Source organism: Trachypithecus francoisi, unplaced genomic scaffold, assembly GCF_009764315.1.
Source record: "Trachypithecus francoisi isolate TF-2019V2 unplaced genomic scaffold, Tfra_2.0 Lachesis_group0, whole genome shotgun sequence".
Taxonomy (NCBI): Eukaryota; Metazoa; Chordata; class Mammalia; order Primates; family Cercopithecidae; genus Trachypithecus; species Trachypithecus francoisi.
Genome location: NW_022681453.1, coordinates 122270661 through 122284803, shown reverse-complemented (window position 1 = coordinate 122284803; position 14143 = coordinate 122270661). Strand labels below are relative to the sequence as shown.

Sequence of the window (14143 nt, the reverse complement as noted above, 5' to 3'; positions counted from 1 at the left end):
TACAGAAACTGAGAAATTAAAGGCCACCTCCTCCATACAATTTAATAGAGAACGCTGCTGCCCCTTCCTGATATTTATCTGTTGATTCCATTCATATGGTTTAAATCTTTACTACTACCTCTCTATTCTAAGACAATAATCACTCCCATCCAGGGATTATTGACACACTCTTTCATTGCCCTCACTAGATCTGTTCTTTTGCCTGTCTAATGGACCTATAACACCACATCCAAAAGAACTTTATGAAACATAAATATGATCTCTATGACATTTCAATGGCTTCTTATTGCACTATTAAAGACCAGAATCCTAATCATGGCCTGTGATGTCTGTCCCACTACCTTCACCCTCAGTTCTATCTTACATCCTGCTCTCCTTTACTCTTTGCAACAAGGAGGGTGTCTGTCTACTTTTCACGCTGGTTCTGTTCACAGCATCGTAACCTATGCTGCTCACTGTAAATCTGAACCATCTGCCGGTTTCTTTAAGCTAAGGCCTACTTATGCCTCTGATAATTGTGTATTACTCTCTCAGGAGAGTCCTCCCTGACTTTGACTCCCTCATAAAAGCCTACGTTGGAGCTACCAGCTATTTGTGCTTACTATATCATGTAAATATGTTAAAAATCAACATTTTTGTGAAATTATTTAACTGGCCATTTTTTTCCTCTACACTGGAAGCTCTATAAGAGCAAGGATGTTGGGTATTTTTGCTCACATTTCCCAGTGCTTTAACAGAATGCCTGGCATGAGTAAGTCCTCCATAGACATCTGTGGAATACATCAGTAAGTGAGTGTAGCAGAAGATCTGTTGTTTTCTGAATTTTTCTTTGGAGTTCTTGGTTCTACATCAATTAGTGTTCACACAGGGCTTCTCTGTGGGTTACACCTCAGCCATCTGGAATCTTTTAAATGAAACTTAAGAGATAATTTCAAAAGATAATCAACTTTTAAGAAATGTTCCTATTATAATAGTGTATGTACATGGTTTCAAAAGAAGAGTACAGTTGAGCTTATGATGAAAAGTAATCTACAAGTTCTTCCTCTTGGACCCCAAGCCCATTTCCCGAAGGCACTATCTTTAAATATGTCCATATTTAGTGCTTTTAGTAATTACTTTTATAGCACTATTTCTAGATTTATGAATTATTTAGATAATATAAATTTATTTCCTGATATAAAAAATGAGATTTTACTTTAGGCTATTCTTTCCTATCTCTTTCCAAAGCTTAATCCTTATACAATTATGTTTGGTTCTTCAGTTACTTGTCTTTCTACTTTTAAATAATATCGGCTTCTTTAACTTCATTAGCCATCCACACTTCAGCAATATCCCCTGATTCTTCCCTTTGAATGATTAATTTTACTTTTAAAACTTTGCACTTTGTGATTTTACTCTAATATTTTGCACTTTCTTGATAAAAGTTATATTAACAAATGCATAATCTGATTACGTCAGTGTTCTTTCTATAAGTTTATACATCATTAAATATGTCTAAAATAAGAAAAAAATTGCTCTGAAGGTAAAATAGTTAACATGCTATACATATTTACTTTAATAACTGAAAAATGTTGAACTACCTAAATTAATGAATTTACAAGTCATCTATTACAACTTGGTAGACTCTTGGGAGGCAGATTGGAAAAAAAATGTTCTCCTTCTGTTTGTTTAAATAAAATAAACTACACCTAGATTTCTTGTAATCTTATATTTATATGTATTATTTCAAGTAATTTATAATAAGGTCTACCTGTAATTAGATTTAACATACATATAGTATTTTCATAGGCAAGGTGAATCAACAATCTTTGGGTAAGATTCACGCATCGTAAGTTATTGACGCATATTACTCAAAATGATGACTAAATAGTTTTTGAAGTAAAAACGGAACACAATCACAAATCAATGACATCCTAGACAACTTTCGCAAGAAGTAGGTAGGCACTTAGCTCAAATAACATATTTATTTTCTTTCATTTTTTTTTTAAGTAACAAGTAAAAAAGAGAATCTCTAATGACTTTTAGAAATTTCTCCATGTCTCCACAACTATAGAGTTTATGGTTTAATAAGATTATGCTTCTAAAATAGAACATATAAGGTTGATATTCAGAATACATAGAAAAGGAAACAACCTAGAGTTCATATTGAAAAAAAAACCTCCATGTGTAACGAAGTCATTTAAGAAAATAGAATAGGAGAATGGCGTAAACCCGGGAGGCGGAGCTTGCAGTGAGCTGAGATCCGGCCACTGCACTCCAGTCCGGGCAACAGAGCGAGACTCTGCCTCAAAAAAAAAAAAAAAAAAAAAAAAAGAAAATAGAATAGTGGCTATATACATTTTAAAGCAGGAAATGTAATATAAACTAGATGGAAAATTAAGTTTAGTTGGACAAAGTTATGTGGGTATAGTGTAAATAACTGTAAATAAAACCCAAGAAAATGAATAAAGCTTAGTTGTAGTTTATGAATAAGTCTACTAAGATTCTATTAAAAACTGAGCACTCCATTCACCCCAATTTTCTCAACTTTTTCATCTATTTGACTACCTATTCCATCATGTGAGTATTTACTGCCAATACAAAATGTCCTTTAACAGTAATTCATTCAAATAAGAGAAAAAAGTAGAATAGAAGCACATTTTAGGATTTTGATGATGATAATACAAGGTCATTAAAGAGATGATAACATTTTTATGCCTCTCAAAATAAACCAGACCAATCTATTTTACCATAACGCAGTCTTTATGATGATTCAAAACACATCATTTCAGTCTTCATTCTGAAACATTACATACAATCTCAGTTTCTTTATTCTTTTGAAATTTTATCAGGTGTTTCAAGTGTAAACTGGATTCTTTATTATTTCAAAGGCAAGTGTCAAAGAAAATGGTCATTCCAAAGCAGTAAGAATGCTATCCTGGTTATGAGATATTAAATATTTATTAGTTTTTATATATCTGTTTAAAATTTTAAATTTCTTTTTAATATACCAATAATAATTGTGTATATTTATGGGCTACAAAACAATGTTTTGATTTTTGTTGTGCATTGTAGAAGACTTAAATCAAGCTAATTAACATATTTATCACATCACTAACTTTTTTATGTAGTGAGAACATTAACAATCTATTTGTAAAATTTTGAAACATACAATGCATTGCTATTAACTGTAGTCATCATGCAGAGCAATAGATCACCAAAACTGAATTCTCTCCTATAAATAAAATTTTGTTCTCTTTGATCAACATGTTGCCTCTTCTCATTCCTTCCCCTTTCCACTGTTTCTGCCAATGACTTTTTACTGTGTTTCTATGAGATACACTTTTTAAGATTCAAAAATGAAATCATAAAGTATTTGTCTTTGTGAGAGAAAGCTACAAATTAGATTTTATTAAAATAATGTTCAATGACCAAATCACCACCAAGTAAATTAAACCTATTGGCAGACCATTATAAAAGTATAATCTTATAATAAGAAGTTTCTAATATACCTTTTTAAGATTCCCATTATAGTACTAAAAACTAGGTTAGACAACCTGTTACTAAGCTGTAATGACAAGACTGATGGAACTTAATCTTGAAATCAATTAGAGGTTCACTGTAGCTTATTGGCAGAAAATAAAACAAACTGATTTACCCAGTTTCATGCATTCTGATTTAGAAATATAATCTTTGGCATCCAGAAACCATTCCTCAATTTCATGTCTTTGACTACTGCAGTCTGAAGCCAGTGGAGTGCCTTTCTCACTTTCTACCTCTATTGCCAAGTATCTCTTTTCCTATATTTATTAGCAGAAAATATTTCCTAGAAAATGAATGAATGAAAGGAAGGGTAAATCACATGCATTACAGAAATATATTTTTCCCTGGGTAGTAGTAGGGAAACATGAAGGTAATACATATTGAGGTTTGTAATGTAGAGGTCTATACAAAACATATAGAGTGCTTTACTTTCCTTGAGATCAGATTATGTTAAAACTAAGTATATGGAATATAAGCAGATCCTTCTTTAAAATGAACCCAGCCACACTCTATGAATGTCTGATATATGCTAAGAATGTGGATGTCAACTGGGCATTAATCACCTATCAACCATATAATATAACTTTGTTTCAGAATTAGCAAATAAGAGAAAAATGATTTATCATAGAAATCAGAAGAAAATTTCAGATAACTAGTTGACACTTTTTTTTTTTTAGATGGAGTATCGCTCTGTCTCCCAGGCTAGAGTGCAGTGGTGTGATCTCGGCTCGCTGCAACCCCTGCCCCCGGGGTTCAAGTGATTCTCCTGCCTCAGCCTCACAAGTAGCTGGGATTACAGGTGCGCGCCACTACGCCTGGCTAAGTTTTTTTCTATTTTTAGTAGAGACGGGGTTTCACCGTGTTGGTTAGGCTGGTCTTGAACTCCTGACCTCTAATGATCCGCCCACCTCAGCCTCCCAAAGTGCTGGAATCACAGGCATGAGCCACCGCGCCCAGACGACATTTTCAATAAAATGCAAAAATCCATGATTTTTATTTGAAGAAAACTGAACCAGGAAGCCATAACAAAATAATGAAAAAAAAAAATTAATGCACAAAATGTGAAGGAAGTGGGTGGGATAACGAGTGGAAAATAGTCTCAAAAGGCAGTAGGAAATAAACTTCAAAAACAAAAGACAAATATGCCAACGCAAGGAAATGTTTGATGGTATATATACAGGATAGAAAACGGAGTACAGTCCCACGATTTATGTAATAAGTGTTCAAGAGGTAGAATCAGATCATTTTCAAAAAGGGTAATAAAGACATTTATAATAATGATATTAATGTTAACACTGACATACTTTGCTGAAACAAATAGTAATAAGAAATTTTACCCTATTCAAATCTACTGCAAGACTAAACTTATTTAAGCAGCCACTTAGGCAGTCCCACCTTTTTACTGGATAGATGGAAAAATCATTTCACATTATCAGTTTTCCCTAAATTAATCTCTAACTTCACAGAGTTGTAAAAATGTTGTACCTTAGTCAGGAGTGACAGTACTCAAATCAGGATACTCTACCTAATGGTTACGTAGCTGTATTTAAAGCCAGGGTTGGATAATTGTCTTTAACAATTTAAATCCAAAATTTAAAACTAAAAATTACAAATTGCTGAATAATTTGCTTCCTGCCCAACTCTCTGACCTAATTTCACATCACCGTCTTTCTCATTCACTCCATTGTCATTTTGCAGCTATTACCTTGGTTTACTTTCTTCTTAGTAGTAATCATGACCGGAAATTATGATATTATTTGTTTACATGTTAGTGTCTGTACTGCAACACCAGATATAAACTCAATGAAGGTAAGCATCTTGTCTGTCCTATTCATTACCAAATCATCAGCACTTACTATGTTCCCAGCACTTCTAGCACTGCCTGGAACTTAGTTGCTGCTCAATACATAAATAAATATGAATAAAAAAAGAAATGTGCAAGTAATCTCTAGAATCAAGAATAAAATATGAAATATTTTTTACCACAGTATTCATATACAAAATCACTAACAAAATATTAAAATGAAGTTAATTATAGCATAGTACTTAACCTTATAAGATTATTGGCAGATTTAATGAGACAATGCTCACAAAAAATGTAACACAAGGCCTGACAGCCAGGAACATAGAAGGTGTTCAAGAGAGGTTCTTATCATTGTTTATTGTTATTTCTCCAGCAAATATGTAAAGAAATTACTAAGGCACCAGGATTAATAAATTGTAATGTGTACAAAATATGTTAGAAAGAAAATATATCAGAAAGAAAAACACATTTAATTATGCATAAGAAATTATCAAAAGAAAGTCTGCAAACTTTTCAAATAACGTTAATAATTTATGGAAAAGTTCCATATTTGAAAAAAATTATCATATATAAACCTTAAGTTCATCTCAGTAACATTAAAAGTTTGTGCATATTTACTAACGTTCACAAGAGTTAACTTATCGTTACCTATCCTCCTCAAAATGAGCTTGCTAAAGTATGCATGGCACTTTCTTTGGCTATTTAGAATCACATATCTACTTGAACAACACCACAATAATTATTTATTATGTTGAATGATAAGATGGTCTTATAAAAATAACTTATAGGAATAAAATTATAAATAAAATGCAGGTAATTATCAAAGCAAAATCAAATTAACTTTATGTTTAAAAGATGTTTAAAATTGCATCTTAAATCTTGAAGAACACTAATTCTATTGTTAATGTAGACATGTGCAGCTTAAAATGAATCAAAATCTATATATTCATGAGTTACAATAAACTAAGCCTCACAGGATAAAGTTGGATTTAGGTGATTGTATGGATTGTACTATCAAGTAATTACTTTTTGTTGAAATCCATTTTCTATTTCAAGTCATCTAATTTGCCTAGTGAAATTATAAAAAAGATAATAAAATTAAAATATTTTCCTGGAAACACATTTCATTCAAACACAATTTTAAGTGATTAATTGCTAGCCTCAGTAAATATGATGTTCCCAGAAATGTGTGTTGCCAGAGTAATTTATCCCACCACATGGATAGTAGTAAAGTGCTGATGGTCCTTGATATATGAGGTGAACTTGTACATGGTTCAGATGTAGCTTTAATGAAATTCCATTTAGAACTATAACCATAGCTATTCTCAGCAGTTTACAAAAGCAGGGGAAAATGACTTTACATTTTTCTAACGTGTAATAGCCACTGCTAGTATTTCCATATTAAAGGTTTCATGTGACTTAGTAAGAATTTAAATCTAGTTACTGTGTTACATGTACAGTTAGTTACTAGTGGATCTTGTGTAACATTAGTCAACATATGCCTTCTCTGACTCTCTACATTGCATTGCTTTGGATATGCGTGCTGTTGTTTAGAGGATGCTTAGACTCACATGGCTTTTGCAACTGATCTTCCTTCATAAGTTGTGGCTATTAGAAGTTCAGGAATAGAGATGGGTACCAGTTATTCGGTGATTATGGGGAGCCTTCGTTAGCAAATTATTATATTCTGTATGTAGAAAATCATAGATAGAAGCACATTTAGAGAAAATCTAATGTTATTTCCTAAAGACCTGGGAGGTCATGCTATTTATCTAGGATTGCACAATGAGTTTCTGGCAGAACTGATGATGATCAGAAACCAGGCTTTTTGGCTCCAAAGCAAGTACTTGCTGTTTCCACTACATTGTGCTACTTCAGATATTGCCAGAAAGTGGATCACAGGTAACTGTGAGAAATTATGGCTTTATATAATTTAGCTTGGGGCTCAGAAACCAAGACGTTTTAATTTATGTCATCTACATCCCTCAAATGTTTTGAGTATGTATAATAAAATGCATGGCTATACAGAAGTGTTACAAACAAGGTGGAGGGAGCCTGTATTTTGTAAAACTATAGGCCCTTCTCTCATACTACTATTCCCAAGACATGGAAGAAAGCTGTGCACATGTTTAACACTTTACAAATATTTGTTGCATAAACAAATACATAAAATGTAAATATTAATGAACTCACAGGATGTCATCCAGTGCTGGTTCAGTTCTAATCCCGTGTGAGTTTAGAAATTGTGCACAAACAAATCTTTGCGGCAGCCAATTTTTCTTAAGCATGTCAGTGATGTCTAATGAGTTCCTTAAAAATTATTCTTCTCTACCAAACTTAATGAAAGCTAAGGCAAAAACAAATATATCTATCATCATTCGTGATTTGAGTAGAATTTCTTATTTTATTATTGTCAAAATAACTCAAATTTGACATTATTTTCCTTTTAGCTATATGAATGACTCTCTGGAATTTTAGACAATGCCTATTGACTAGTAAAATAAAGTGGGTGGAAAACAGAGAAAATTACATAATATTCCTTTACAGAGCTATCTCTTTTAGTACCAAGGCTTTAATGTTGTTATTTGGTTTTATGTTGGCATATCCACCTGGTACCCATTCAAAGGCCTAAATGAAAACCCACACCATACTGATCTGACATATTGTAGCAACCAAATAAAAGCATCTCTTAGACTTCTACAAAACAAACGGTTAATCTGGTTCCAAGGTATACTTTCTGTATACCTCTACTGCACAGCTTCAAAAAAAAAAAAGAGACTCTGAACTTGTAAAAGATCTAATAAAGTTTTCAGACAGGAGGGAGAGCTGGGGAATAGACAAAAATAAGAATGGAAACAAAGCAAAAAAGAAAAGGAAGGTGAAAAATATCTCATAGGAAGCCCTCTGAGGGAAGTAACTCACACCAAACCTCTTCTTATCCTTCTTGCATTCAGCATTCTGAGGATACACACACATTCCCAAACAAAATAGAACAAACAGAAAATAAAGCTCAAACTGGAAACTAGCATGCACGGTAACTCCAGAAGTGTGAGTTCATTCGTTTTGTTCATTTCAAAAATATTTATGAAGAATGTAAAAGTGTCAAAATAGAATTTAAAAATGCAAGAGGTGTGAATATGACCTCAGCCTTCTCTCAGGGAGCTCACAGGCAAGTAGAATCAATCGATCATTTACAGCACAGTGTTAAGTCTGGTCAAAGAAGGAATGCACAGGCTGTTGTGGTGGGCACAGAGAAGGAACCAATTTATTCAGAGCCAGAGGAGGGAAGGGAGTGTATTACAAAAGGTTTACTGGAAGATACTAAAACCCAGTTCTGAAGGAATGACCATTAGCTGGAATAAATTTCAAAGATAGTGGGAATGGCATATTGGAAAGGCTCTGAAAAGAAACAGGATGACATCTATGGAGACTGCAAATACTTAGTATAGTACAGCTGGTACAAATTATATAGACCTGTTTATGTAATTATAGATTACGTTAAAAACAGATGAGGCTGGAGGTAACCAAGACTCAGATAAAAAGGATTCTGTTCACCAACTTATATTTGTGTATTATAGTAAGCAGTAGGGTGTCATTCAAAGAACTGAATCATTTGCAATGATCACTCTAAAAGCAATTTTAGAAAGGGTTGAAGGAGACCCAGTTATGAGGCAAGAGGAAACATCAGTCTGCTTGGCCCAAAGAATTGCTCTGGAGTAATCAGCTCATATTTGTGATGTTAAGTGTGATTGCTTTCTACTAAACGTAATCATCTGTCACATTAAATTGTCAATTTACTTTTTATTGACTTTGTAGTTTTGTTTGTACTGAATGTGTAAATTACAATTGGTTTTATGTTTCCAAACTGGTTCCCATTCAGTGCCCCATAATATACATACCTGGCCATTAAAAATAAATTGTACCTAAAAATTTTTAATTTATTAAGAAATATTTTCCATCAACCTATTAATTCATATCATTCTAGTACCACAATTATAAGTGTCTAGAGAGATGCAAGTTAGACAGATTTGAATGAGAAAGAGAAGATATAAGTGCCTTAGGAAGTCACTCCATGAAGTTAATCTCAACTAGTGTTTTAACATCTCCTGCCACCAAAATAACCTACATTATCAAATAATGCTCCTTAAATACTCATGATCGTCTACTGGACTTTTATGCTCAAATGGAAGGAGCTTCACCAAAAAATAGCTGTGCCCTAGGAAAGTGCAGCACACAATGATGTATTTCACTCCAGGTAAAATTAGTTGTGTCTCAGACTGAGAAATATGTATACATATAATAAATACAGTCACGTGCTGCATAAAAATGTTTTTGTCAATGGCAAACCACATGTATGATGGTAATCTTGTAAGATTATGATGCTGTATTTTTGTTGCACATTTTCTGTGTTTAGCTCTTTAGACACACAAATACTTCCCATTGTGTTATAATGTTCAGTACAGTAACATGTCTTACAGGCACAGGTTAGTAGCCTAGGAGCAATAGGCTATACCTATAGCCTTGGGATGTGTTAGGCTATATAATCTGGGTTTGTGTAAGCACACTCTCTGATATTTACACGATGACTACATTACCTAAGGATCACCTCAGAACATATCCCGGATTTTAAGTGACACATGATTGTACATACATAAATATACACACATTCCATTCAAAATATAAATCCTTTGACTTTTTTAATTGTGATGATTTTGAAAAATTCTAACATTTTGAGTAAGAGTTAAAAGAAACCACTCATATACTAATAAATGTCTCTGACTAGGGCAGGATTGTTTGTTCCATAATTCAAAGCAAAACTTTCCATCTTTTTCAGCATATGTATAGAAAACAATAATATTTGCACACTGGAGTACACAGATGTGGCTGTTTACGGCTGTAAGTAATAGCCCAGGATTTCTGGTATCTTCAACCCCACCTGGCCTTCTCAAGGTTGAGGAATCAATAACTTCTATGTACCTGTACTTGTTTTGACCTATTGGTTTGTATTCCAGTTGGAAAGCTCTGGCTTAAAGAATATTCAAGAGCTGAGAAAGAAACCTTTACTAGAAAGCTGCTAACTTTACAGAAAGAATTAACTTGCTGCATAAAAGCTGATTGGCTTTCCTATCTTTAAATTAATAAAACTGTACCTACCTTTAGCAGATGAGTCAAGCATTGAAATGGTAATATGTGTTAACTCAAATACCACCTTCTTGATGGATAATAGCTGCTTAGAGAGTTCTGTTGAGAAACATTCTAGGGCTTTGTCTAGTCCTAGTTGAAAATAATGCTGGATTGATGAATGACATTTATCATAGTTAGAGTAGGAAAGAGTGGCATTAGTAACTGACCCAGACCATAAGGTTGATTGTACAATATAAAATATATACTCTGCAACCCTTTCTTTAGACATATTTTAAGAATTGAACTTTAAGCTTTATATCCTGGGTTTGTTTTATTGTTTTGGGTTATAAATAATCTGGCTGGCAAATTTACCTTAATCCTTTGTTGTAGTTCATTTTGCTTGACTCAGTGCTTTCAATGTAAGTGCTTATTTTTATTGTTTTGTCTCTTCTTATGGATCTTGTAATATGTAGCTTATTTTATTCCCATTTATCTTTCACTTTTAAGTAGAGATTAAGAAATGGCCTCAAAGATGGACACAGACAAACATGGTCCTGGTTCTAGAGGAAGCTAAAAATGTTCACTTTTCTTGTGAGCTTTACACAGGAGTTTCTGCAACATAAAAGAGATCACAAGGCCAGTACTGATGAAGCCCTTGATTCTGTGCTTGTTACCTAGGAATGATTGACAGTAATACCTTAAAAATCACTGTCTCTGTGACTTAGGAGAAACAGGATGAATTATCCCAGGATGAAATATAGCCCAAAAATATTGTGGGAATAATGCAGATTGACTTTTTTCTCTTTTCTAAACTCACATATGTATCCCTCTTTCAAATATTTATTGACTGCTCACTTCAGTCCCTTTTCATATAGAGAATGAGGGTGCATTTCATTTGTTCAAAACTACAGAAATAATCATCCCTCTTATCTTTCAAAATAAAAATCAACTTTGCTCCCAACATGTTTGATATCTGGAACATATCAATTAATATCTTCACTTTAGAGATTCATTACATAAAATGTTGGAATCTATGCTATAGCATTACCATAAAGAGCTGGATTAAATAGGAAAATGAACAGATACACCAAAAGGAAAGTGAGCAAGACATAAATGTCAGAGGTGTTTGAACTGGAGCAACTGCATCTTGAACAGGAGCTGGGTAAAATAAGGCTGAGACCTACTGGGCTGCATTCCCAGACTTAGAATTCCTAAAACATTCTAAGTCACAGGGTGAGAGAGGAGGTCGGTACAAGATACAGGTCATAAAGACCTTGCTGACAAAACAGGTTGCAGTAAAGAAGCTGGCCAAAACCCACCAAAACCAAAATGGTGATGACAGTAACCTCACCAGGACAGTTTACAAATGCTATGGCAACATCAGGAAGTTACCCTATATGGTCTACAAAGGGAGGCATGAATAATCCACCCCTTGTTTAGCATGTCGTCAAGAAATAACCATAAAAATGGTCAACCAGCAGCCCACAGCGCTGCTCTGTCTATGGAGTAGCTATTCTTTTATTCCTTTACTTTCTTAATAAACTGGCTTCCACTTTAGTCTATGGACTCGCCCTGAATCATTTCTTGCATGAGATCCAAAAGCCCTCTTTGGGGTCTTGATCCGGATCCTTTCCTGTAACATCTCTCTGGCGACCACGGAAGTGACTATACCTTTAGGATTAAGGGTCCTCTTGTAAAGGAGTTGGGGAGATATGTCAGGTTTTGGAACCAGAGCGACTCCATCTTGAGTGCAGGCTAGGACAATGAGGCTGGGACTTGCTGGGCTGCATTCCCAGAAAGTTAACTATTCCCAGCCTTTACATGCTTAGGGTTAAGGAAACAGAGGGATGATGTTTACTAAACAGACTCAGACTTGGGAGTGTCCTGATATCCCAATAACCTGAGAACAAAGGCATTCGTAATTTTGCTTTATAGTCAGTAATATTGATTCTTGCAAAATATAGTAATTAAGAAAATTAATCCTTTATCACAAACCCTTGTAGCAGAGCATATTTCCTCATCATCTTTTTTTTTTTAACCTACGTAAAAGGAAGTACCTAGGTTACAAAAAAAGTACTCTATTTTTTCTTTTCTTTTTTTTGTTTTTAACCTAGGTTAAAAAAAAAAAAAAAAAAAAAGGTTTTGTACCTAGGGTGGACACATTACTCCTCTTACTTTCAAGAATGCCCTACTCTGTTTATGGAGTAATTGTTCTTTCAGAACTTTACTTTCTTAACAAACTTGCTTTTGCTTTGCACTGTTGACTCACCCTTAATTTTTCCTTGCGCAATGTCCAAGAACCCTCTCTTAGGGTCTGGATCGGGACCCCTATCCTGTAACATAAATAGTGTATTCATACAACAAGAAATAAAATGACTAATAAACTTAAATGTTCTGTTTACAAATAAATGTAAATTAAAATGAAACCCCTTTGGAAATGTTTAAAATAAAACAACAATGTAATTCCGGGAAACAGGCACTCTCCTCCAGGGGTATAATCTTCCTGGAGGCTAGTTTGACAATATTTATCAATACCTTTAAGTGTCATATACAGTAGTTCATCTCAACAGTTCCTTTTCTGAAAAGATATCCTAAGAAAAATGTCTGGAAAAACTTCCTTATAATTGTTTTTAGTGGTCTCTCTAAGAGTAACGTAGCCCTAAAGCAGATAATAGAGTTTGAAAACAATATAATGAGAACCATACAGTGCTTTCGTCATGTGGACACGAATTAGCAGAGGAGGGGAATTAGAAGACTTTAAAGGACAGGGGCAATGTGTGCTTGCAAAGGATGGAAAAAAAACAAAAGTAACAGAAACATCAAGGATTAAGAATGAAAGTTTCCTAGATGTCAGCTTCAAATCCTGCTGAGGGTCAAGTCTGGGGCTGTCTTTTTACTTCCTTCTGTGTCTCTAATTAATTAGTGTCTTTCTCTTGTTCCGTCACCAGGAAATCTAACTTGCATGCACAAATAAATCATCCTTGGCTCTGTCGATGTCACTGCTAAACAAGCATGATGGGTTACACACTTCCTTTCACTCCAATTGAACAAAAACTTTCTCACTGAAATATTTAACAAGAAAAGTAATAGTTTTGTTTGTTCATTTGTTTTTTTTTGTTTTGGGGGCACAATACCTTAAAGAATATCCAATTCAACACTTCAATTTTGTAAATGAAGAGATAAGACTAAAATGATAAACTGATTTTACTGTGTTGTTAATAACATGGCAGGGATTACAACCTGGGTGTTTAGGGAAACTCTTAGCCCAATTCCCCTATAAAGCAAAAAGACCCCTAATCTTACCAGAAAATTAATGCATCATTTCTCTCAAGGGCTGTGAAACTGTAAACAGTAAGTTGTAAACTGTTTTCCATGATACTTACATAAGCCACATGAAGATATGTGTGCATTTGACCCAGAAACTTGAAGTGCATATATTACAACAAATGAAACATGATGTACCCACGGAATTCTCAGGAGAATCTTTCTATCCAGAAATCACACTTGCTTCATGTTTTAATGTTGTTGTTAGAGAATAAGAAGGGACTTGCCCAGATCACTGAACCTGCTTTCAACAAGGTAAAATAATTATAACTGGATGTCACTGTTGCTCAGCCTTCCTGTCCCTCAGGGAATTCGATGGACTCAGAAATAAACATTCACCCCATGAAGCTGTGACCTTATTGTGCCCTC

At 34.1% G+C, this 14143-nt stretch overlaps 1 protein-coding gene across 3 annotated transcripts in view; it reads right to left on the bottom strand.

The window, feature by feature from the left end:
* The window catches only part of NAALADL2 (N-acetylated alpha-linked acidic dipeptidase like 2), a 967958-nt gene that overhangs the window by 393617 nt on the left and 560198 nt on the right, over positions 1–14143 (bottom strand). The gene's annotated exons all lie outside the window — the stretch shown is intronic.